We start from the raw sequence: 24,618 nt of genomic DNA on the forward strand, positions 1-24,618 counted from the left end.
AAAGACAGTCTATGGTAATAGAACTGGAGGAACTTGGGGGATTGGATCAACTAGGTACAGTCTTGCTGCTCCCTCTTTTTGATTTGTATAAGCATTTTTTCTACAATCTAGAAAGTGCAGTGCAGTGCTTTCCAATTTAATTGATGGCCCGGTCTGGCATAAGTGATTCCACATGGTGGTTGACAAATGACTCTTGGGTTAGCCCTCCACCCCTCTTATTCAAGAAATAGACAAATTAGCAGAATTTTCTCTTTTCTCTATAGAACTATCACTTGCACATCTATTTATCTATCTTAGATGAAATTTTAAATATTTTATAAACTGATGAGACCTCTTGTTCTTGGTTTCGGCAGAAAGTGGAATATCATAAATAAAATTGTCTTACATTCTCAGTCATCGGGTTGATGGATGGTTAAAGGAAAAGCAGCATCCTGGGTTTTTCAGAGGCATTGCTATGCTTAGATCAGATTATATGGTGACTTGTAGTGTAACCATGCTAATATCTCTTTACACAAGAAAAATTTCTTCTAAATAACAATATCAATTTTGAACTGCTCAAGGGATTTAGTAGAAAGGCTTAGAACATGGCAGTGGTAATAGATACTCAGAAGGTCAAAAATTCTCAGCTAGAGAATGGTTCAATATGCTCATTTATCACTTTCCACTTTTGCTCATATAAAACAAAGACATACAACTAGGTGTAAGGTCAAGTACTGTACCAGCACAATCAGGCTTTAAAAAAAGTAAAGCAAATCCCAATTTACTACTGTCAGTTCACAGAATTCACTCTGATATAATCTTCATGTTGTAGATATTTCTGATTGAGGTGTTCCCAAAACTCATGGGCAGAAATAAACTGAATGACAAACGATGTGACTCTTCCACATATATAACACATGTCATCTAAAAATTGTAATGCACATATAATTACCTAGTTAATAATTTTCTAGAAAAATACTGATGAAAATAATCTGAATTTACCAAGAATCAGACAGAGACAATTGAGAGAAAACAAAGTGAAAGCTTTCTTTAATCTATTGGTTAGGCTAGATTGGACAGATGGCTTTTACAACATTCTTGGGAGAATTCACAATTTAGGATTCATAAGCTGTGATCCTCAGATGAGGACAGTGGATACTCACGCACATTACTGAAGCCAAGTGGTAGGACGATACACTGCATCCAAGCTGTTTCCATGAGTGAATAGGCTCTAGCCTTTCTGGCTTGTTTTCTCGGTGCTGGAGAAGACATCACACATTCTTTGGAAGTAGAGTCCAACCCAAAACTCCACTAGATCTCCTGTCCTGCCTCTGTGTGGTCTGGGTGACCCACTTTAGCCTGAAGGAGCTCTGGGAAATTCGATATGTCTACAACCAGTTTAAGGGCTACTCCTGGGTGGTCCTTAGCAGTTAATAGGGTTTGATTCCGGGGCCATTATATGAGATTCAGAGAAGCCCAAGAATCTGGGCCTGGACAAGATCCAGTCTGTTAAGAATGGTGATTACTCCTGAGCGTTTCAATATATAAACTGGAAGGACTAGAGCAGTTCTGGGAGAATGTACAGATAACATCAAACACACCTCACCAACTCTGCAGCCATCTTGGTTACCATCTAACAAGGTCCAACTCAAGGCACCATTTTCAGATTGAGCAATAACTAGGCATTAAGACAGGTGTCCAGAACTTTCCAGGAATGGCCTTATGACTAGAAAGACCCAAAGGCATTTGCTTTAATCTACTTAGATTCAGTGATTTCTCTAAATGATATGAATTCTTAATTATATGCACATTAATAAAAGAACTGAGATGTGGCAAATCTAAAACTCATTTATATTTTATTATAAAAAATAGTGGGTACGGCTTCCCTGGTGGCGCAGTGGTTGAGAGTCCGCCTGCCAATGCAGGGGACACGGGTTCGTGCCCCGGTCCGGGAAGACCCCACATGCCGCGGAGTGGCTGGGCCCGTGAGCCATGGCCGCTGAGCCTGTGTGTCCAGAGCCTGTGCTCCGCAACGGGAGAGGCCACAACAGTGAGAGGCCCACACACCACAAAAAAAAAAAAAGTGGGTAGTGGAAAGAGCATGTGCTTTGGAGACAGCCAGTCCTGAGTTTGAATTCTCACTCCCCATTTACTGGCAGAGAGACTGGCTGAGAGACTTGGGGCGTTATCCCAAGAGGTAATACGTGCAGAAAATATCAAGGATTATTCAAAAAGTGTTCAGATATGTTTGTATGTATCAATCTTGTAAGAAAAGTAACAATGTTTCAACCGTAAAAACCTACTTGCAATTGCAAAATGCCTCTTTTATCTGTCTCCATAGCAATTATTAGCATCTAACATAATGTATATTTTACATATTTACCTCGCTTGCTCCCTGTCTCCCATCCCCACTTTCCCCCCAAAAGTAAGAGTTCACGGTTGCAGGAATTTACTGTCTGCTTTGCTCACCATTGCATCCTCAGGAACTGCAGTAGAAACTGGTACATAGTGTCGGGTGGAGTTTCCTGATTGTGGCAGGAGTGGCCAAGGCCTGATGGGTCCTCTCTGCAGTGGTTGGGAGTCAGTCCTCCAGGCCCACTTGGAGCCTCCTCTGCTGCCTTGCCCGGATTGGTAGGCACCAGTTAAGTGAGTTAATCGTTTTTCTGCTTAAAATTGCTTAAGTTCATTCATTTTTCTGAGTCTGAACCGTTGTTATAATTTAGTAAAGGAATTATTTAGAAATAGCTGTTCTGTGAATTCACACTATAAAGGCAGAGGGTGGGGCTTATTTTGTTCTTCACTTCTGATCTAAAGAGAGGGCTTTAAGAGAACATTGAGAATCTAGTTCAGTCCATGGCAGACTGGGGGAGACACCGGAGCCTAGAGTCTGACTTCGGCTGTTAAGTATAAAGGTCACAAATGAGTGACTAGCCAGCAGCTGGTAAATAAGCCAAGGAGGGGGGAAGCAGGGACTAACTCTTGTGTTTAGAAGTTCTCAAAGACACCTGAGCCATCCGACCCGCACCATATACGGGCCGTGTGTGAGAAAGAACCTGCATGAGATCATCTCAGTTTCTGCAGGCTCCTCTCTGAAGGAGAGGATGTGATCTCAAGGGAGAGATGCTGAAGAGGCCCAGACCCTGAAGGATTCTCAATGGATACAAAAGGAGTAATCAACCAACCTCTTCCCTAGAGATGGAGGTTTCTGAAGAACCTAAGAAACACTCTGAGTCAGCTTTATGTCTGCAGGCCTCAGGGATTACCACGCCAGCTCAGAACAATGTCAGTCAAACAAGAATTTTCTTGTTCTCTTTGCTTCCTTCTTCTCCCGATTGCTGCCAACAAGCAGTTGCCCTCACCTGCTTACTAAATACAGTTTGTGCCCCATCTCTCCTCTCTTCCCCTGATAGACCCTCAACGGGGGACTGAGTTTTGATCACTGAATGGGAGTCGACCTTCTGATTGAGCTACATTTGAAGACTCAAGGTAATGACAGAATTTCTTATTATTCATAGTGACAAATGTTTTATAATAGCATACCGTTATAGCTATTCAGACTTCAGAGGTCACATTTTCTTCAACTACTGAACTATACTGAAAGTCAAGTGAGATTTGAAGAGCAAGAAAAAGAAGCCTGATTAAGGGACTAGAAAGGGGCAAAATATGCAAGAATGGGAATGAGATATGAGACATATCTAGAGGTGTGATTAAAATAGTAATAAAATAATAAAGTATGTCTGAAGACAATTCTATGACAACAAATCTGAAAACCTTAGACACAGGTGACATAGATGCTTTTCTAACATAATTTAAATTTCTAAAATTATCCCAAGAGAAGGTAAAAAAAAGTCAATAATCAAAAAGTGATTGAGAAGGTTAAAAATCTGCCATTAATGAAAGCCACTAAGGCTACAGATTTTCCCAGCTGGATTGTATCAAGTCTTTATAAAAAATAGATAATTCCTATGTTACTTAAGCTACTGCTCCCCTGGAAAAAATTCTTAATATAAAACCTTATGAAGTTATCATAAAAAACAAAAATGCAGCTCAAACTCCTATGTAAATACACAAAGATCTTTGTAAAAAAAAAAAGATAGTTGTAATATCCAGAAACCTATCAGTATAAATGCTGTACATCAATCTATTAAAAAAAATCATATGGTAATATCAATACATTCTGAAAAAATTATATGAATTAATCAAAACTACAATGAGGTTTCACTTCACACCAGTTAGAATTGGCATCATCAGAAAATCTACAAACAACAAATGCTGGAGAGGGTGGAATCTACAAATAACAAATCTACAAACAACAAATGCTGGAGAGGGTGGAAAGGGAACCTCCTGCACTGTTGGTGGGAATGTAAATTGATACAGCTACTATGGAGAACAGTATGGAGGTTCCTTAAAAAATGAAAAACAGTACTACCATATGACCCAGCAATCCCACTACTGGGCATATACCCAGAGAAAACCATAATTCAAAAAGAGTCACATACCACAGTGTTCATTGCAGCATTATTTACAATAGCCAGGACATGGAAGCAACGTAAGTGTCCATCAACAGATGAATGGATAAAGAAGATGTGGCACATAGATACAATGGAAAATTACTCAGCCATAAAAAGAAATGAAATTGAGTTATTTGTAGTGAGGTGGATGGACCTAGAGTCTGTCACACAGAGTGAAGTAAGTTAGAAAGAGAAAAACAAATACCATATGCTAACACATATATAACACGCTCTGGGATGAAGTGAGAGAGGTGGCACTGACATATGTACACTACCAAATGTCAAATAGATAGCTAGTGGGAAGCAGCCGCAGAGCACAGGGAGGTCAGCTCGGTGCTTTGTGACCACCTAGAGGGGTGGGATAGGGAGGGTAGGAGAGAGACGCAAGAGGGAGGGGATATGGGGATATATGTATACGCATAGCTGATTCACTTTGTTGTACAGCAGCAACTAACACAACAATGTAAAGCAATTATACTCCAATAAAGGTATTTTTTTAAATTTATGAATTAATAAGAAAATATGACAAAATAATCAACCTCAAATTAAACTAATTATCATTAAGTTAGAAAATTCTCATTGCAATTAATATGAAAAATTAGATGTAAATGTCTACTGCTGCCATTGCTTTGGAATGGTAAGTTAAAAAAAATTTAGTAAAAACATTAGAAAATAGAAGTTTTTTTTCCTAATGACAGTATTGTATGTCTAGAAACCCTAAGATTCTAATTAAAATCAGAATCAATGAAAAATAATGGATAAGAGAATTTAAGATAAAAACAAGATAAATATGTTAAGACCAAGAACTTTTGTCTATATTGTCTATAAGCAAATGGCAATGAAAATGGAAAGATAGCTGTTTATAGTAAACAGCATAATATTCTCACAGATGACTTTTAAAAAGAAAACACAGGACCTATGTTAAAAAAAATCTGTGAATCTTACTCATAGAATATTAAAGGACATAAAACAATCTTTGAAATATGGAAAAACATAGTGTGATTTTGGATGGGAAGAATTAATACAGTAAAAATGTCAATTCTTCAAAAATTCTCCTATAAATTTGAGGCACTAATAATAAATAGAGCTTCATCAAGGCTGATTTCAGAATTGGATACAATGAAATAAAAGTTCGCTTGGAAGAATATATGTCTGAAGCAACCAAGAAAAGTTTGATTATAGGAGAATCAGAAGCTGCGAAATACGCTTCACACATCATTCATCAGACTATAAAGTCACTACAGTCAAATCAATATGGTATTAGCCATATGGATCCATGAAAAATAGAGAATCTAGAAAATAAATGTCTGTATATGAAAATTTCATATATGGGAACGTTAGTATTTCTATTCTGTGGGAAAAGAGTGACTTATTTATTAAGTGGGGATGACAAATAGCTATTTATCCAGAGGGAAACTAAGTTGGGTCCACTCTCACTATATGTGCTGTTCAGTGCTGTAGCCACTAGCCACAAGTGTTATTTACATTTTAATGGAACTTAAATTTAAAAATTATGTTTCTCAGCTGTTTTACTCATGTTTTAAAGTGTGGCTAGTGTTTACTTTATTGGGCAGTGTAGATTATAGAAGCTTTCCAGCTTTGCAAAATGTTTTGTTGGACAGCACTGATTTCTCTCTCTCTCCGTATAATATTTACATGTATATATTGTTTATAAATATTTACATAAACATAAAAATACAAATATATATGTATACATGTGCATTTAATTGTTCCCTATTGACTTAAAATTTAAAAATAAAACAGAAGAAAATCACCAAGGCTACCTATACAATATAGGGGTTAAGGGGAAACTTCGTAATGTTACCAGAAACCCAGAAAAAATAAAGAGATATAGTTGACATAAAAATTATAACTTTTGTATACACATTGATATCAGTATCAGTTAAGGTTCTTGGTTGAAAACAACATACATTTTAACTGTATGTTCAGAAAAGCAATTTGGAAGGGAAAATGCAACAACTATAGTGAGGGACTGCTTTTGAGAAGATAGCACTGCTGTCTCTGTAGGACATCAATACCACATTCACTGTCTTGCCTTGATCATTTCCACCTTAGAGTTATGTGCAGGTGAATCTAATAGGAAGGGGCTGGGGCATGTTCTAGTACCCTAGCTGAAAGGGAACCTGGGAAAGCAAGTTTCTACTTTCTGGCTTAGGAGACAGAACTCATAAGTGGAAAATCATCCACACATAGAAAAAGTGTTCAGTAGATCCTGGAACAGCCACAAACGTGACAAGTGTCCACTACATTAACATAAATAAAGTCAGCAGACAAACGATGGAATTGGGGGAAGGACATAAAAGGTTGCAACCCAGATGATGATGAGCATTTAACGTCTATAATACAGAAAGAATCCTTACAAATTGTAAAGAGAAAGACAAACCACTCAATAGAAAAATACGTCAAGGATATGAATAGGGAATTCACAAAAGAGTAAACTCAAATTTCCTGTCCTTAAAATAACAAGGAAGTATCACTTCACCATCGACGACTGACAAAATTGTAAAATTTCAATAAACCTACTGCTGGTGGGGATGAAGGGAATTACATATTCTTTGCTACTGGAATTATACATTATTCTCATCATTTTGGAAAACAATTTAGCAGTGCTTCTCAAATTTTAAATAACCATAGCCTTAGAGGCAACCCCATTCTTCAGAAGTAAAAGCACCACTGTACAAAAATATACATACGAGCATGTTTATTGTACTTTTTCGTAGAGGCAAGAGTCTGAAAGAGTGAATGGCCTTCAACTGAGAAAAAATTACGATACATTTACACTATGGGCTATTAAAAAGCAATTACAACAGTGAGTAAGACCTGTGTCATTTGTCTTGGAGCGATTATGACAGTGAGTTGTTGAGTGAGAAAAGCAAGATGCAGAGAAACAACTAGAACAACACACAACACACACTATGAAAAGCGGCAGAGTTTTTACAAGAATCATAATGGGGGAGGGTGAATTGATGCAGGTGAAGAAAGGGAACAGAGAAGAAGTAGGCAAACCAAGAAAACAAGCCTTGTCAATTAAAAACATAACCAAAAATCTCATTTATGTAAAACTACCTACCTGAGTTATGTATACCTCCTTCAAGAGAAACCATAAAATAGTGTAGTCTTGGTCTATAGACTTTAGAAATGTCTAAAATATATTCTTAGGTGAAAAATTATTTCACAGAGTAATATGTAGAGAATGGGTCCATTAAAAAAAAACAAAGAAAGGTGTGTGTTTATATGTATTTGTACTGAAAAGATGATACTTATCCGTTTCTTAATTCTGGTTTCCTCAGAAAGTGTAGAATTGGCAAGCAAAGGCTGGTTTTACCTCTTATACTAGTCCTAATTAATTTCAAAATTTAAAACACAAAAATTAAAAATATGTTAACATTCTAGAATGTATTGTAAAGGGAATAAACTCTATTAGGATTCAGAGAGTAATTAGAGACCATCACCTGAGAGAGGGAGCCTTTGGGATAGCCTGTCTGCGGAAAGTGTCCGAGCTGAGACCTGAAGAATAACAGTGAGCTTTATTGTGGAGAGCTGGACAAAGAATATTCTAAGCTGAATCCACAGGCCTGACAGTTCATTTGAAGGGCAGAAAGGAAGCCAGGGCACCAGCTGTGTCAGGGGCACATGGATAGGTGGTGTGGATTAAGGTCAGGGAGGCAGAGACTTATAGACCACTGCTAATAAAAGTTTGAGTTGAACCACTTCTAGTCAGCAAACAGGAAAAGTACTTAAATTTTAAACCCTTTATAGCAGCTTGACATTGCTGAGGTTCCAGCCGTTGATCACCAGACTCACCTCAGTTCAGGTGACTTTGAAGTTGGATGGTGCAGCTCATGTTGCAGATTGCTTCCAGTCATATGCAGTAGGACCGTATGTCAGTCCATGGTGCAATAGAGAAAAAACAAAAGCATAAACTAAAACAAACTTATCCTCTCCACAGGTTGATAGAGAAGCACCGTCATAAGACCTGGAGAGATGTTTGCTTGCTATTCTCAAAGAGGTAGTAAGCCACTGAAATGTTTTAAAAAGAAATGACTCTTTATATATATCGTACAAAAGAATTTTCTAGTTTAAAACTAGAATTGTCCCAGCTTTCATCATGCAGAATGGCTTGGAAAGGATCAAGAGTTAAACAGGGAGTAGTTAGGAGACTGCTGTGGTGGTGCAAGTAGGAGATGGTGGTGGCGTGGGCCAGGTGGTGGTAACTGGACTGGAGGATAGAAAAGGAAGAGTCCTGAGGAGCCAGGGATGATTTCTAGTTTCCTTCCCTTCCCTTTTCTCTTCTTTCCTTTCCTTCCCTTTCCTTTTCTCTCTCCCCCTTTTTTTTTTTTTTTTTTTTTTTACATAATAACTGCTACACTATGATGATATCTATGGAGATGCAGCTAATGGGAGAAGAAAAAATTGAAGGCACAAATCAAGATTTCTGGCTTGGACAAATTTGAGTTTGAAATGTATATTACACACCAAAATGGAAATAAAGCTCATCAGAGAGGTGTGGACGAGAGGCATAATTTGGGGAGTTATTAGCACATAGGTAAAATGTGAACAATCATCCTAGTTTACCCAGGACTCTCCCTGTTTTAGTACTGAAAGTTCTAAGACGTGGGAATCCTCTTATTCCTTGGCAAACTGGGGTAGTTTCTCACCTTATGTAGATGGTATTTACACCATGGAATTGGATAAGAGCAGCCAAGGAAATCACACACCAGGATTGAGTCAGGAAAATATTAAGAGGAAAGAATCTTAGAAGAGCTCACCAGTGAGGAGGTAGGTAAAGGCAAGACAGAAAAGTGTCAAATATCTGGAAACCAAAGGAAGAGAGACTGTCAACCATAGAATGCTGGTGAAGGTCAAGTAAGAAGAGGACAGAACAGCAGATTTGGCAAGATGGTGGTCATAAGTGACTGTAACAAAAGAATAGATTCTTGGGAGTGACGGGAAAAAACCTACAATGTCATAAGTTGAATAATGAATGGCAGGAAATAGGATTAATAAGTACTAAAAAAAATCATCCTAGCAGCCTTGCAATGAAGGGGAGCAGAGAAATGGGCAGTAGTTTGAAAAGACTGAAGAGAGTATAAAAATGCTGTTTATGATTTTATTTGGGGAAATGAAACTACTATGTGAGTGCAGTAGGATTGCCTGGCAGTGTTAAATAGCTGTATGAAAATTTTAGCATAAATTTCAAGTGGTTGTATTCTTCCTAGTTGTTTATCTACAGTTACATTTAGCTTCTCAGATGCTGGCGTGAAAAAAAAATTTTAAATGGTTTCAGCCAATATTTGGGATTTTTCAGGGGAACGTGCTAGAGAAAAAAGGAGGCACGCAAGGTAAAATAATTAAAAGGGAATTATTTCAGTTAGGTAACATGGACTAAAAGCCAGGTTAAAGGGGGAAGAGGAAACATAATTAAGTTGGAAGAGAGTGAAACGTGAAGGCAATGGGTTAGATGTTTCACTGAAGTTGAGGAATTCTGGCAAAATGAGTACTTGGGAATGCAAACCGAAAGAACAGCAGTTGGCAGCCAGGGAAGGGAGTGACTGATTTTAAGTTTTCAGGGATGGTGAGTTACTGCTGATGCAACCAGCATCACTGGTTGGGAGCGGGTGGAGGAACAGGTAATTGAAGGTGAGGAAGGGAAGGATCTGACAGGCAGGGTAAATGGTTCATCCATGTGCATTCTGAAGTTACCGAGAATGATGGCATGGAGTTGAGATGGAGAAGAGAATGAGTCAAGAGGGACAAACTGGGTCAAAGTATGAGAATAAGGAGGAGATGTAGTGGGTGGTTTAGTCTGATGGTGCAAGCTTCAGATGGGAGGGAGTGATACGTAGCCAACCCTTTACCTTCTGGTCCTGTGGTATATGGGGTATAATAGAAAAAAATCCCAAAACCTCTGCATCAGACAAGGAAGATGGTATCATCAGGACTTAAGGTAAGAAAATCATTAAAGAATTAAAGATAATTAAAACATTAATTAAAGATAATGCTCAGAGAAGAGACTGAATTGATAAGGAAATCTCAGGATAGTATACTGTTAGGATTGGCTACATAATTTTCAGGGCCCAGTGCAAAATGGACATGCAGGACATCATGTTCAAGAATCATTATGAATTTCGGGACTTCCCTGGTGGTGCAGTGGTTAAGAATCCGCCTGCCAATGCAGGGGACGTGGGTTCGAGCCCCGGTCCGGGAAGATCCCACATGCCACGGAGCAACTAAGCCCATGCACCACAACTACTGAGCCTGCGCCCTAGAGCCCACGAGCCACAACTACTGAGCCCGCGTGCCTAGAGACCGTGCTCCACAACAAGAGAAGTCACCGCAATGAGAAGCCCGTGCACCACCACAAAGAGCCGCCCCCGCTCGCCGCAACTAGAGAAAGCCCGCGCATAGCAACGAAGAGCCAACGCAGCCAAAAATAAATAAATTTACAAAAAAAAGAATCGTTATGTATTTCAAGATGGCAACAAAACATTATGTCAAATGTGGGCCCTTCTAAGTGTGGGGTCCTGCGTGACTGCACAGGTATCATGCCCATGAAGCTGGCCCTACCTATTCTGGGCCTAGGAAAAAGATTGGGGAGGGAGGGCAGCATTTGGTCAGATTAAGGGATATACTATATTTCTTTGTTTGAGGCTGCTATGTGCTAACCATTGTTTAAATGCTTAACCAATATTATCATTTAACCCTTCTAACAGGTGAGGTAGGTGGTATCTCCCTCTTCGGCAGATGAGGAACCGAACGCACTGGAAATTTAAATGATTTGCCCAAAGTCACAGTAAGTTGCAACCTGATTTTATTTGATTTGATTTGTTTTTTTACTGTTAAAATTGAGATGTAATTCACATACCATAAAATGTATACACAAAGTTTACAATTCAGTGGTTTTTAGTATATTCACAAAGTCTGCAACTATCAACACTATCTAGTACCAGAATATTTCCATCATTCCAAAAAGAAACCCCATACTCATGAAGCAGTAACTCCCCATATTCCTTGGCAACCATTAATCTATTTTCGAACTCTATGGATGTGCGTATTCTGGGCAATTAATATAAACAGGATCATACAATATGCAACCTTTGTGTCTGGCTTCTTTCACTTAGTATAATTTTTTTAATAAATTTATTTTATTTAGTTTTGGCTGCACTGGGTCTTCGTTGCTGTCTGCGCAGGCTTTCTCTAGTTGCGGCGAGCGGGGGCTACTCTTCGTTGAGGTGCGCGGGCTTCTCACTGTAGTGGCTTCTCTTGTTGCGGAGCACGGGCTCTAGGCGCTCGGGCTTCAGCAGCTGTGGCTCGCGAGCTCTAGAGTGCATGCAGCCTGATTTTAGATCTGCATTCCTAACTACCAGGCTGTGTTGCTTCTCAGCAGTCCTGGAGTTAATAGATGACTTGGAAGACTCAGATTTAGGGCTGACCAAAGTAAACAGCGGTATGAGATGTGACAGAATTAGTCCTCATTATGTCCCCAGAAGAAGAAGAAAAATCAGCTGCAAGGTAGTTTTTTATTTCAGTTTTATTGAGGTACAGTTGACATATAAAATTGTAAAATGTACTTAAAGTGTACATCGTGACGATACGATATACATATACGCTGTGAAAGGATTCCCTCCATTTACTTAACACATCCATCACCTCACGTATTTACCTTTTGTTTGTTTGTTTTTCTTTTGGTGAAAACATTAAAGTTCCACTCCTTGAGCAAATTTCAATTAAACAATGTAGTGTTATCAACTGTAGTCACCATATTTTACATTAGATCCTCATACTTCATATATCCAAAGAAAATAAAACAGGATATAAAAACAGGATATCAAAGAGATATCTGCATCCCCATGCTTATTGCAGCATTATTCACAGCAGCCAAGATATGGAAACAATCTAAATGTCAGTCAATGGATGAATGGATAAAGAAGATGTGGTATATATATATAAATATATAATGAAATATTATTCAGCCATGAGGAAGAAGGAAACCATGCTATTTGTGACAAAATGGATGGACCTTTTGGTCTTATGCTAAGTGAAATAGCCACATAGAGAAAGACAAATACTGCAAGATATCACATATATGGGGATGTTTAAAAAAAAAAAAACACATACAGAGAGAGTTGAAAAGGGGTAGCCAAGGGCTGAAGTGTAGGGGAAATGGGAAGAGGTTGGTAAAAGGGTAACAACTTTCGGCTATAAGGTAAATAAAGTCTGAGGATCTAATGTAAAACATGGTGACTGTAGTTAACACTGTAAGGTATAGTTTTGAATACTTAACATAAAAGCATCCTGAATCAACTCTCATGTGCTACTTTCTAAAGAGGAAAGATACTTCATTTTTTAGGAAGTTTCTGGGCATGGATTTTTGCCAAGTTGGTGTAGGTAGTAGATGAAGTAGAAGCCTCAGGTCATGAGATGACTTATTTCACATAGCTAATCCTAGAAAACCACAATTCCAACAAAGTGTTACAATCAGAAATCATTTGAGTAAATTATCTGATGAAAGTTTAAGAAAAGTAATTGGGTAAATAAAATCATTATGATGGTGATACCACAAAAGGAAAAAAGTCCTCATATATGGATGAATTTTTACACACTGAAAAACTACCTATGTCCCTTGGAAAAATTTGTGATCTAATTTCTTAGCACTCCGTTTTGCTTTGGCTATATACATAAGAACTCAATGATCTCACCATGTACTACTTGGTCTGTGTGACAAATTGGTTATCTTATTTATGACTGAATCTCAGTTTATTCTTTGTCTCCAGATACTTTCACACTGCTATGTGTATGAGGGATTGGGGGAAGAAAAGATGCAATTAATTTCAGTCGAACTGATTATTTACCAATGCTTGTAAAAAAAAGACACAGCTGGTTGCATGATTTATTGGCCTATGTAGTCTTTGTGCTTATTGAAATATGAATTGATTAATGTTCTCTGTCTAAACTTTGCTTTTGTTTTAATGGACTAGTAATAAATAGGAGTTTGGGTCAGTTTGATGTAATCCAAAGTAGAAAACAAAGAACAACTAATGAGTAGCTCTCCTAATTTTTTTAAGGCATTCCCTGGAGTGTAGTATTTCCTTTCTAGCTATGCATTGTAGATGACTGTATCTGTTAGCACAGTTGTGTATGTGACACTTGTAATGGCACAGCTAGATTAAAAATGGAGGAAATACATTCAGCCTCTTTCTGTTTTTTAGCATTACTGAAAAAAGGCATCTTCAATTAATTATACTTCTTATTATTTTGTAGATAACACACTTTCAAAGAATTAAAATATAATAAAACATACAGTAGTGCTACTGTATAAACTGTATCTTTCTATTATTTTGAGATCCACTTTCTGGCAGTAGGACTAGTGTCCTTATGAGAAGAGGAGGAGATTATCGGGATACACGTGCACAGAGGAAAGGCCATGTGAGAACACAGCAAGAAGGCAGCCATCTATAAGCCAAGCAGAGAGGCCTCAGGAGAAATCAACTCTGCCACCCCCTTGATCTTGGACTTGCAGCCTGCAGAACTGTGAGAATATATTTATGCTATTTAAGTCACCTGTATGTGGCATTTTGTTATGGCAGCAAATTAATATAGTTGGAAACTGTTCTATATTTTTTAAGTTGTGCTAAAAATAACTCACATCTGTTTTTAGAACTACTAGCATACATGATTGTAAGTGAATGTCAATTGGAGACTTTAAAAAAATTCAGTGTGGATGAAATTAGACACATTTTCATTTCTCTGAGTTTAACATGTTATTTATATTAGAGCAGTAAAGATTTTCACCTTTACAAATAACTTAATTATGAAACATTTAGAAAACATAGGACAAAAGAAAAACATAATTTCTTATCCTACTGATATATTTTGATATATCAACAAAGCCAGTAATAAAAAGTGGAGAAATTAACTCTACACACGTTTATTTAAACTAGAGATTTAAAATTTAGTATATGAATATTGTCATTAAATGTACTTCATGTGTACATACACACACACACACACACACACACACACTTTTTGAAAGCTATGTCATCAAATTCTACTGCATCAATTTAGCATAATTAATGTAACCAATCTGTTGTTGGATAATTAGAATTTCAAATATTCTCAATTATAAATATGACAAATACGATAAATTCTCTATGACAGATACTTTCAAAAATTAACATATATACATATTTTCAGCTGTCTTTCTTCTTCTAAAGCATTCTCTTCTACCTTCCAAAGAGGAAGGATACTTTGTTTTGGCAATTTCAGGCGTGGGGTTTTGCTGTGTTGATCCAGGAAACGGATGAATTAGAGCAATGTGTAAGTCTAAGAGGCTACGTTAATCCATGTGAGGAAGACACATGCAAGAAAAGAAAAATGTTGAGTTGAAAAGATGGAGAAAAGAGGTGAGACAGAATAAATGGCCAGTGCTCAATTGTAGAAAAAAGTTTTGGAGAGTAATAGAGAATCAGAGACATTGGGAGCGGCTGCCAAACTGTAATGAGGATTTTAGGGACGATAAACTGGGGAAGATTCTTGGAACTTCTGTGTAGTATGACCAAAATACCCATTCAAAAGTCCTTTTGAGGAATATGAAAATTTTCATTTTTTAAGTATTTTTGAATATTGGATGATGTTTTCTTTAAAATTTAAAAAACACTGATTAAAAACTACCACTTCATTTGTACTACATAAACAGGGATTACATATATGGGTGTGTGTGTGTGTGTGTATTTGCAGCTTAATTCTTGAATACACCCATAATTTATAAATAACATGCTTGATAAAAACGGTGTGCAAAATTTAAAGGTTTTAATCTATGTTTTCAAACTGCTATATAAGAAATTCTTTTTATCCACTGACAGTATTTAAAAGTGCTTGTTTTCTTACCATTTCTTCAACTTTGCCAACTGATAGGTAAACAATGATGTCAAATTATTTCATTTTTTTTATCATCTTTATTGGGGTATAATTGCTTTACAATGGTGTGTTAGTTCTGCTTTATAACAAAGTGAATCAGTGATACATATACATACGTTCCCATATCTCTTCCCTCTTGCGTCTCCCTCCCTCCCACCCTCCCTATCCCACCCCTCTAGGGGGTCACAAAGCACCGAGCTGATATCCCTGTGCTATGCGGCTGCTTCCCACTAGCTATCTACTTTACGTTTGGTAGTGTATATATGTCCATGCCTCTCTCTCGCTTTGTCACAGCTCACCCTTCCCCCTCCCCGTATGCTCAAGTCCGTTCTCCAGTAGGTCTGTGTCTTTATTCCTGTCTTACCCCTAGGTTCTTCATGACATTTTTTTTTTTCTTAAATTGTGTGTGTGGATATTTTCTCGTATTACTTCTCTGTCTCTCTCTCATATTATTACCTTTCTCTCTCTCTCCTTCTCTCTCTCTCTCATATAAATGGCTGGCCTATAAATTTTCTAATTAAAAATTGAATAATATCTCATGAAATATATAGTTTCCAATATTTATTTTATAAGATTTATAGCACAGTATTTTCACTTTAAATGAAATGCAAAGCTTATATGTTACATAAAGAAATCTAGTTTCAGGTAACGGTGAGATGTAATGTTTTCTAAAACTACAAAATTTTGTAGTTAGAGCTCTTAGGAAATACTGTTCTTAGTTATCATTCTCAGAATATGGATTATTTCTCTCAGTTAAAAGGGTTGACTTTCAGATTCAATCTTATTAAGTGTAATCTTGAGCTATTTGTAATGAGGTGGATGGACCTAGAGTCTGTCATACGGAGTGAAGTAAGTCAGAAAGAGAAAGACAAATACCGTGTGCTAACACATATATATGGAATTTAAGAAAAAAAATGTCATGAAGAACCTAGGGGTAAGACAGGAATAAAGACACAGACCTACTAGAGAATGGACTTGAGGATATGGGGAAGGGGAAGGGTAAGCTGTGACAAAGCGAGAGAGTGGCATGGACATATCTACCAAACATGAAATAGATAGCTAGGGGGAAGCAGCCGCATAGCACAGGGAGATCAGCTTGGTGCTTTCTGACCACCTAGAGGGGTGGGATAGGGAGGGTGGGAGGGAGGGAGATGCAAGAGGGAGGAGATGTGAGAATATATGTATATGTATAACTGATTCACTTTGTTATAAAGCAGAAACTAACCATTGTACTCCAATACTCCAATAAATACTCCAATTATACTCCAATAAAGATTAAAAGAAAATCTTTCTTTTAAGAATCTGTCAGAAAACATATATCTAGCTTTCAGAGAAAATTGGTGAGTAAAACACTCATTTATATTTTTATGTTTTGTCTCCTTTGCAGTTTCAGATATTTTCTCCCCTACCTCCTATTTAAGCCTTAGGCCTCCACCTCTGCTCCCCCTTCCCTTTTCTGTTTCTTATTTCAAGTAGTAACATCTATCACTCAATCACTCAAGGCAAAACTTGCAAATCACATTTGACACCAGCTTTTCCTCTACATTTTCCAAGTGAAATCGTATCAATTTTATTTCCTGAATATATTCAATATGTTTATTTTTCTTGTTCACGGCAAATGGTGCTTAGCATAGGCCCTTATTAGCTCATCGTGGTATTCTTTTTCATAAAATTTTTTAATGCATCTTCCTCATCTAATAAATTCCAAACTCTGTAATCTGGTATATAAAGCCCCCTCTCTTCCGATCTCTTCTCTCTCTCCAACTCTTGCATTTTATATTGAGTTATTTGCTCTTCCCGAAAATTCAACATATTGTATGTCTCTGTTCGTTCTTTTCAAAAACTGTTTGTTTCCTTGGAAGTAAGAGTCTGTGTCATTTCTTTTTCTTTGATTTCCTAAATTTTGCTTTTCTTTTAAGAGTTAGTTTACCTGCCTCTTGAGAGACTATCTGGTATGGCCCAGGTGCTCATCCTTATACTTTTTTTTTTTTTTTTTTTTTTTGGTACGCGGGCCTCTCACTGTTGCGGCCTCTCCCGTTGCAGAGCACAGGTTCCGGACACGCAGGCCCAGCGGCCATGGCTCACGGGCCCAGCCACTCCGCGGCATGTGGGATCTTCCTGGACCAGGGCACAAACCCGTGTCCCCTGCATCGGCAGGTAGACTCTCAACCACTGCGCCACCAGGGAAGCCCCCTTATACGTATTTTTATGATACGTTTCCTCCTTCTTTTAATCTATCTGTATCATGATTAAGCTCTTTGCTCCTCTTCTACTTCTCTGATGATTAGAAGTAACTTTATGTATGGGACTGTCTTATTTTCCTTTGTGCTCACAATATCTCACCTAATAGCATATATACATATATGGTATTAGCATGGATACACACACACACACACACTCTCAATACGTAATTTTTGGACTAAACTGAATGCCATGTCTTCATTTCTCCTCTATTATGAGAAATATAAGAAGTGAGCTGCTCTATAGTTTTTAAAAAACTTTGAACAAGTTCAGAAAATGTTTACTATTGTACTTTCTTATTACATTAGAGGAGGAGAAATCGCTAATCCTTGGCCCCAGGTTTATATATTTAGTGTAAAGGGATATATCTTATAGGTCTTCTTGGTCAGGAAGAAGCTCACATTCAAATCCAGAAAGTTCTTTTTATTTTTTTAACTTTAAAGAAAACCTCTATTTTATGAACCATGACCTGCCTTCAAATAACAGCACAGAATTAACCAATAGAGAGGAGACACAAGAAGAAAAAGCTAAAATATGTAGAAAAGGGAGACAGACCAAAGGTAGGCTTGGAATTCACTGGTCTTGATCAAATCTTTAATAAGCTTACAGGCTTCACGTAGCAGAGTTGCACTCACCTACGGATTCCACACAGCCCTTCCAGTGCTTTATCTTATGGATGGAGGGGACCCTCTGTAAAGTATCATGAAGTGCGGCAACATAATTTAGATTATGAGAATCTAAACTAATTAAGTTTGCCGTGACCATTCTATACCAAGAGCTCTCCTATACATAATTTTTCACATCTTACATAGATATAGACATACACACACAATTGTTTTTTAATTGTCATAATCTTGTTTTTCCTGACTTAAATTCTTTAAAGCTAGAATGTATAAATTATATTTTTTAACTCCATGCACATAATACATTGGTTGTGCTCCAGATATCTACCTGATAATTTTTAGTTTCAAAATTTTAAAAATCTTTTTTTCCTCAGTGAACATTACTAAGAAGTCAATAACTCATCAGTGCATAGGTAATATACACGAGTTCTCTCCTACCTCACCAAGTTGGGGAAACACCTAAAACTAACTAATGGCACTTTTTCCTCTCAAAAATTTGTATAATTTATGGCAGCAGAGGACTGGAGAATTAATGGAAGGGTAAGAAAAAAAAAAAGAAGCTTCCCTCTCTTACATTTGAGAGATTATATGCCTCTGAACCCTAGATTCCTTGATGCCAGGACTGTGACTTATTAATATTTTATCCTCAGTACCTGGCACATAGTGAGTGCTTAAGACATGTCTGAATGAGTTAATGGAGGAGAAAAGTCTAGGTCCCTGACTGTTAAGCAACATCTCAACAATTTAGTGAATGAACAGAATATGTGTGGGGTAGGAATTCAATCAATCAACACAGGCATGTACAAACCAACTTTCAGATTAGTTAGAACCAGAATGAACTCTCCCTTTGTGGGTTTAAATTTGGTTAGATCTGTGATCTGGAGTCTCAGATCACATCTGTTACTTGATCTTGGATCTTGACAAAAAGTGACAAAGGAGTGGCATTCAATGATACAATCGAGAAATGGATCTCTTCATTCTATTTTTGGGGCGTAGGTCATTTATCTCCTTGTCTTCTTCCTGTTTTGAAACATTTGCAGGTAGCGAGGTGAAGCAGAATCGGCACAGTCTCTCAGTGTCATAACCGGACATGGGGTTGACCATTGTAACACCAACCATAATCACCTACAGGGCACTTTCAGGGCCCTCTGTGCGATGAACTGGACCTGGCAGCACTGGCTGTTGCACGATTGGGGTAAGACACACTTGCACATATGCAACCACTGTGCTAGGCCTCCAGGCTGGAAGAAACTGAAACAAGGGTTTGGTGTCTTAAGCTGAGGCACATCGTGAATAAATACCCAATACTGACCTTAGTATTATGCCAAAATCAGGAATCTGTCTGAATAACTGAACATGACATTCATTCTCTAACTGCTGAGGCTGAGTGAAGGAAGGTGGAAAAGTATATTTTTTGCTTAACTGGGCCTATCACTCTGAAATTTAGCCCCAATCATCTGTCGCACTGAGAGGGGAATGCTGGAATGTTACAAAGCATGTTCCCCCAAAACAGAGGAAATGTAGTTCAGAAGCCAGAGAATTCGACTAGTCCCCTCATTTGTTTTTCAAGTTTTGCTCAAATTGGCTCGCAAATTTATCTACTATGCGTTGCACATGGATATTTTTGTCACCGAATGTTTTACAACAGCTGTGATCCTGATGGGGATTTAGTTAACCAAAGGCCCCTCTGCATGCAAGCGGTCACCAGGCATCTAACGGGCTGAGGGCTGAAATGACAATAAAGTGAGCAGAACCATGCAGCTGTGGACCAAATGTAGGGTAATAACTAGCAGTTGGCCATTACGGGGTTAACCGCTGGTGTTCTGGTAAGTGTAAAAAAATGTGGAGGTCCTGCTCAAAAACACAGCCCAAATTCGAATAGTTCCATTGGGTTAGAGTTAAAAATGCTTCTGCTTCCTTTTCAGCTGGTGATTATTTTTAGGACACCCATCTTGTTGGAGTGTCTAACACATATATTATAATTATAATTTTTTGATAATTATGTCGTAGTTTTCCAACATGCTTTTAATCTAAATAAGGGATCTTTGCAGAATATCAGCTTCTTAGTCTCTGGGGTTTCAGCCACTAGTGCCTGTGCCTTTATAATTTCCAGACTTGTTGCATTTACTCTGGGAAGAATTTTTACCTACATTTGTTGAGTTAAAGAGCCATCCATTCTGTTGTTTTAAACAAATGAAATTGTATCACTGCAATGTCAGTCCAAACATGTGTAATTAACATGGAAAATATGTCTGAGCCATATTGGTCAAGATAGATGACTTCCTTGCATGACTTATAAACAGTTAGAGGCATAAAGCCAGGATGTCAAAACCAAGTTGTATACTGCAAAGGTTTATCTGGGAGGACTTTCAAATTACAAAGGAAAAAAGAGACAAAATCAGGCTGCCACGCTTTCTTAACAAGGGGAGCAACTTTCTGCTATCTGTATAAAAATAAGCCTTCTGTCCTCCTTTCGACATGTGTTACTCACACTGCAAAGGTCAAAATGGAATCTCATTCTTCTGGAAATGTTCATCAAACAATATAATGGTACATGTCAGGGCTTTCAGATCATTCTGGCTGGAAAGGGGCCTCTAAACTCCTTTTAAATTTTATCAGTGACTGTGCACAGAATTCTCTTTGGAATTCTTTGATCAGTGTGGCCTAGGCTCTGAAAGAAAGAGAATTCTATCCCCTGCGTGCTTTTCTGAGTCCTCTGAAAGCTACCAGCTTTGACCTTTTTCTAGGGTTGTTTTCCTAGGTAACGATCCACTGATACTATTGCTTACAGGTAGTAGAGTTGTAGTCACCTTACCTGCAGATGCTCTTCCGTTCCTTTGCTGGATGAAATGAGCTCATTCGGAGTGCACCTGAAGAATCTTTTTTTGTCCTGAAGTATAACCCAATCCTGTTTTTATGTTATCAGTGGCATCAATTAGAAATTAAGTGTGCCAAGAACCTCTGAGAAAATCCCACTTGTGACTGAATCGCATCCCAGGAAGTATAGTTACCAAGGCATAAGTTAACTTGGGATAAGAAAAATCCAATTTGACTACAGCCCTATACAGCAATACCTCCCTTTCCAGAAGGTGTAATGAATTGTCAGTGTACAGGTTTGTAGACTTACTTATATGGGAAATTCTTCCTCTGAGAAAGGTCCCTTGGTTTCATTCTGGTGGTGCTATATCAACAAGGTTCTTGACCACTTGGTTCGTGAAAGCTTGCTGTTCATGAACTAAACTCATGTATATTCTAATAGTAAAGGCCTTAGGATGTATAATTCCTTCTTTAATTACCAAGCAGCTTGAGCTCTGAATGGTGTTTTCATATATGAGAGGGTGGGAGAGTGAAAGCAAAAGAGAGAGAGAAAGTGAGGGAGAAAAAGAGGGAGAGAGAGGTCTAGGAATATTTTGCTCTACTGTTTCAAAAGGGAAAATTGTCTAAATTGTTCTATCTTGAGGTTACCTGAAGAAGGGTGCTCATAAAATAAGACTGCTTCCTACTGCAGACGTCAGTTTTACTGCGGATTGCAGGAAAGTTTTACATGGATTTTTGATATCTGTCAAGGAAAGGGAAGTTAATGTTCTGCCGGGCAGGGAAGGTAAACATAAAACACATGGGCTCCTCGGAAACTGAACAAAACGTGGAAGCCCTCACTCATCCTTGGGAATGTGGTAAAGCTACGAAAGCAGAACCATCATCACTCCATCTTTCTTGGCATTTAGTCCCACGTCAGCATTCTAGAAAACCTTCTCTACCCTTCCTTCCATTCCACACCTCTGATAACATCTGATGAGACTGGCAGGATAAAGTTGAATAACTCACGGAAAAGGGATGCATTCCTTTCCGTCTTCACCCTGCTGGGTACCTCAGTATATCGAGGATGGATGCCTTTATTCTAGGCCCCATCCCTCAATTACAGGAGCTTTGCAGTACTCTTATCTGGATGGATTGAAGACCTAATAGGAGAGTGGGAAAAGGATTAGCATCCTCAGAAAAGGAAAGCAAAGAACTTATCAAAACAGGACGTAGGGTGCTACCTTGAAGCCCAAAACTCAATTTTATGTTTTTATTTTTCAGACTGATGCCATGAAAACAACTGCCAACAAATCAGTGAGTATAGTGCAAGGGATTTCTTGTTTATCTTTTTAAAGTTGAAGATGTAAGGTAGTAAATTACTATAAGATATATTCTCAGCCAAAGCTAACCTGGGGGGTGTGTTATATAAGTGTGTTGTATACGCATGGGCATATGGTCACATACACATGTATCAAGGAATGGATCGGTCATCCTGAATATATTCAATCTCTTGTGAAATACTGGGCACTGGAAGTTGGAAGCTGCAGCAAACACAGCATATGCTATAAGCATTTCACCTATTAAAGTATCTGACACTTGGCAGGTGCATTCAAGAATGACCGCTCTTGGCAAGTCCATCTTAGCCTTGCACACGAACAATAAAGAGAAAGGAATATTTTCAGTCTGGCAGAAATAAGCAACAGGTGCTAAAGGCCTTGTGCTGTAGTTTAACAGGAGGGAGTATACTGAACAGTGTGAAATAAGCAGACATAATTATAACGTACTTGTAATGAAAACGATGGCTCCTAATTAATTCTGGTCTAGACTTGTTCAAAGACCCTGGGGCCAGCACACCTTAGGGGAAGGATTATACCCTTTAATAATAACAGAATGCATAAAGTATTTAGTAGTGTACCCTTCATAGAGTAAAAAAGTCCCTTAGGGATTCTAAAATCTAGGGCTGTTTTTTCTGACGTGGAGCTTTAGTGGTCATCCCATATGTTCAGGGCTGTGGAACCTCCAGTATGTCCTTGTCTAGAATCTATTTGTCCACTCTTTAGCGTAAGGAGCTTAATCCAGTATTTTATCCTCATCTCTCATTCATTCTGGTTCTTGAAACAGATTATTTATTGCATCAAGGCTGCTATTCACCACACATGTGAGATCTCTAATGTCACAAGCAGTTATTCTTGAGTGACTCCTGTTCTAGATGCTGTCAATGAAGATGGTATAGCCCAACGTTCATACACCATTGTATCCCTACTGTATCTTTTGTGTCTAGTGCTTTGTTTGCAAGATTACTAAGAATGCAATAGGGCAATCTTGACAATTGTAGTAAAACTGACAAAAATATTTAGGCTCTGGAGTAAGATTTGCCAAATTCAGAACTGTTTCTAAATCCTGCATATGTGGTTTTGACTCGATTAGTTCAATTCCCCAAGGCCGTTTCTTTTTCCATAAAGTGAAGATAATAAAAGTCTTTACTTCACAGGCTCTTTTGAGAACTGAGTTAAGTAATTCATATATTTACCTTAGTAGGATATCACATTGTGTTTATTTGAATATGTTACTTTCAATTATGTTTTCTAGAGTAAATTCCATTGAAAATAACCGAGCGGGAACAGGGGTTGCTCTGAAAGAGCATATGATATTCACACTTCTCTAGATGCAATTTCTAGGATAAACCTTCTTCCTTTATCGTGATCTGGGGCTTTGCTACGTAAAGTGTGGTCCGTAGACCAGCAGCATTGGCATGGCGTGGAAGCTCGTGAAAAATGAAGAATCCTGGGTTCCACCCCAAACTAACTGATTCATAATCTGTATTTTAATGAGATCCCAAGTGATTTGTGCGCACTTTAAAATTTGAAAAGCTCTGGTCTATACAGCTAAGGTCCTTACGTGTCCTTTTAGATTTTCCTGATCTTACGCCTAATTTAATCATGTTTATTATACCTGTATATTTTTGTTAACCCAAATGTTTACTTTTAAAATTTCTGAATTGCTAGACAAGTCTTTCAGAATAAGTGACACTTTATTGATGCACGGTATTTTAATTTTTCTGGTACACACTCAGACCCCCAAAGCCATATTGATGCTACGTCCCCTCCCTTCTCTCACCCCGGAACACCTTAAAGACTCTCATCATTTGATTACTAGATTTTGATTTGCCTGTTTCTAGAGAAACTACTAAGACATATTGGGCATTCCCTCTTCTGATTTTGAAATTGAAGTAACATCTATGTGGGGCTTAGTGAGAGAAATTTAAGAAAGGCATGGATCATTGGATCATTGCTTCATTCCATAAATTACTTTTCTTGACTGTATTAAATTGTTGATAGATTTAATTCTGCCTTGAAGAAAATGTTTAGTTTAAAAAAAAATGTTTCGAGACAAATTTTGACCATGCTTAATAGAAGACAAATGCATTCAGATAAATTGAAATTAATTCAAATTAATCATTTAAAAGTTCAGGTAAAGATTTTTTTTAAATGATTGGTACAAGGTTCTGCTAAATTTACATATTTTTT

General features: G+C 37.9%; 1 protein-coding gene across 1 annotated transcript in view; it reads left to right on the plus strand.

Moving 5' to 3' along the window:
* Positions 1-24,618, plus strand: part of CRPPA (CDP-L-ribitol pyrophosphorylase A) — a 378,873-nt gene that overhangs the window by 352,199 nt on the left and 2,056 nt on the right. Inside the window, exons 14-21 of the mRNA XM_067746235.1 lie at positions 2,463-2,625; positions 3,390-3,465; positions 11,225-11,304; positions 13,855-14,042; positions 14,748-14,914; positions 17,472-17,585; positions 19,333-19,487; positions 22,373-22,405. The gene's annotated coding sequence lies outside the window, so the exon portion shown is untranslated. The remainder of the gene's footprint in view (positions 1-2,462; positions 2,626-3,389; positions 3,466-11,224; positions 11,305-13,854; positions 14,043-14,747; positions 14,915-17,471; positions 17,586-19,332; positions 19,488-22,372; positions 22,406-24,618) is intronic.

This window comes from Pseudorca crassidens, chromosome 8, assembly GCF_039906515.1.
Source record: "Pseudorca crassidens isolate mPseCra1 chromosome 8, mPseCra1.hap1, whole genome shotgun sequence".
In the NCBI taxonomy this organism is placed as follows: domain Eukaryota; kingdom Metazoa; phylum Chordata; class Mammalia; order Artiodactyla; family Delphinidae; genus Pseudorca; species Pseudorca crassidens.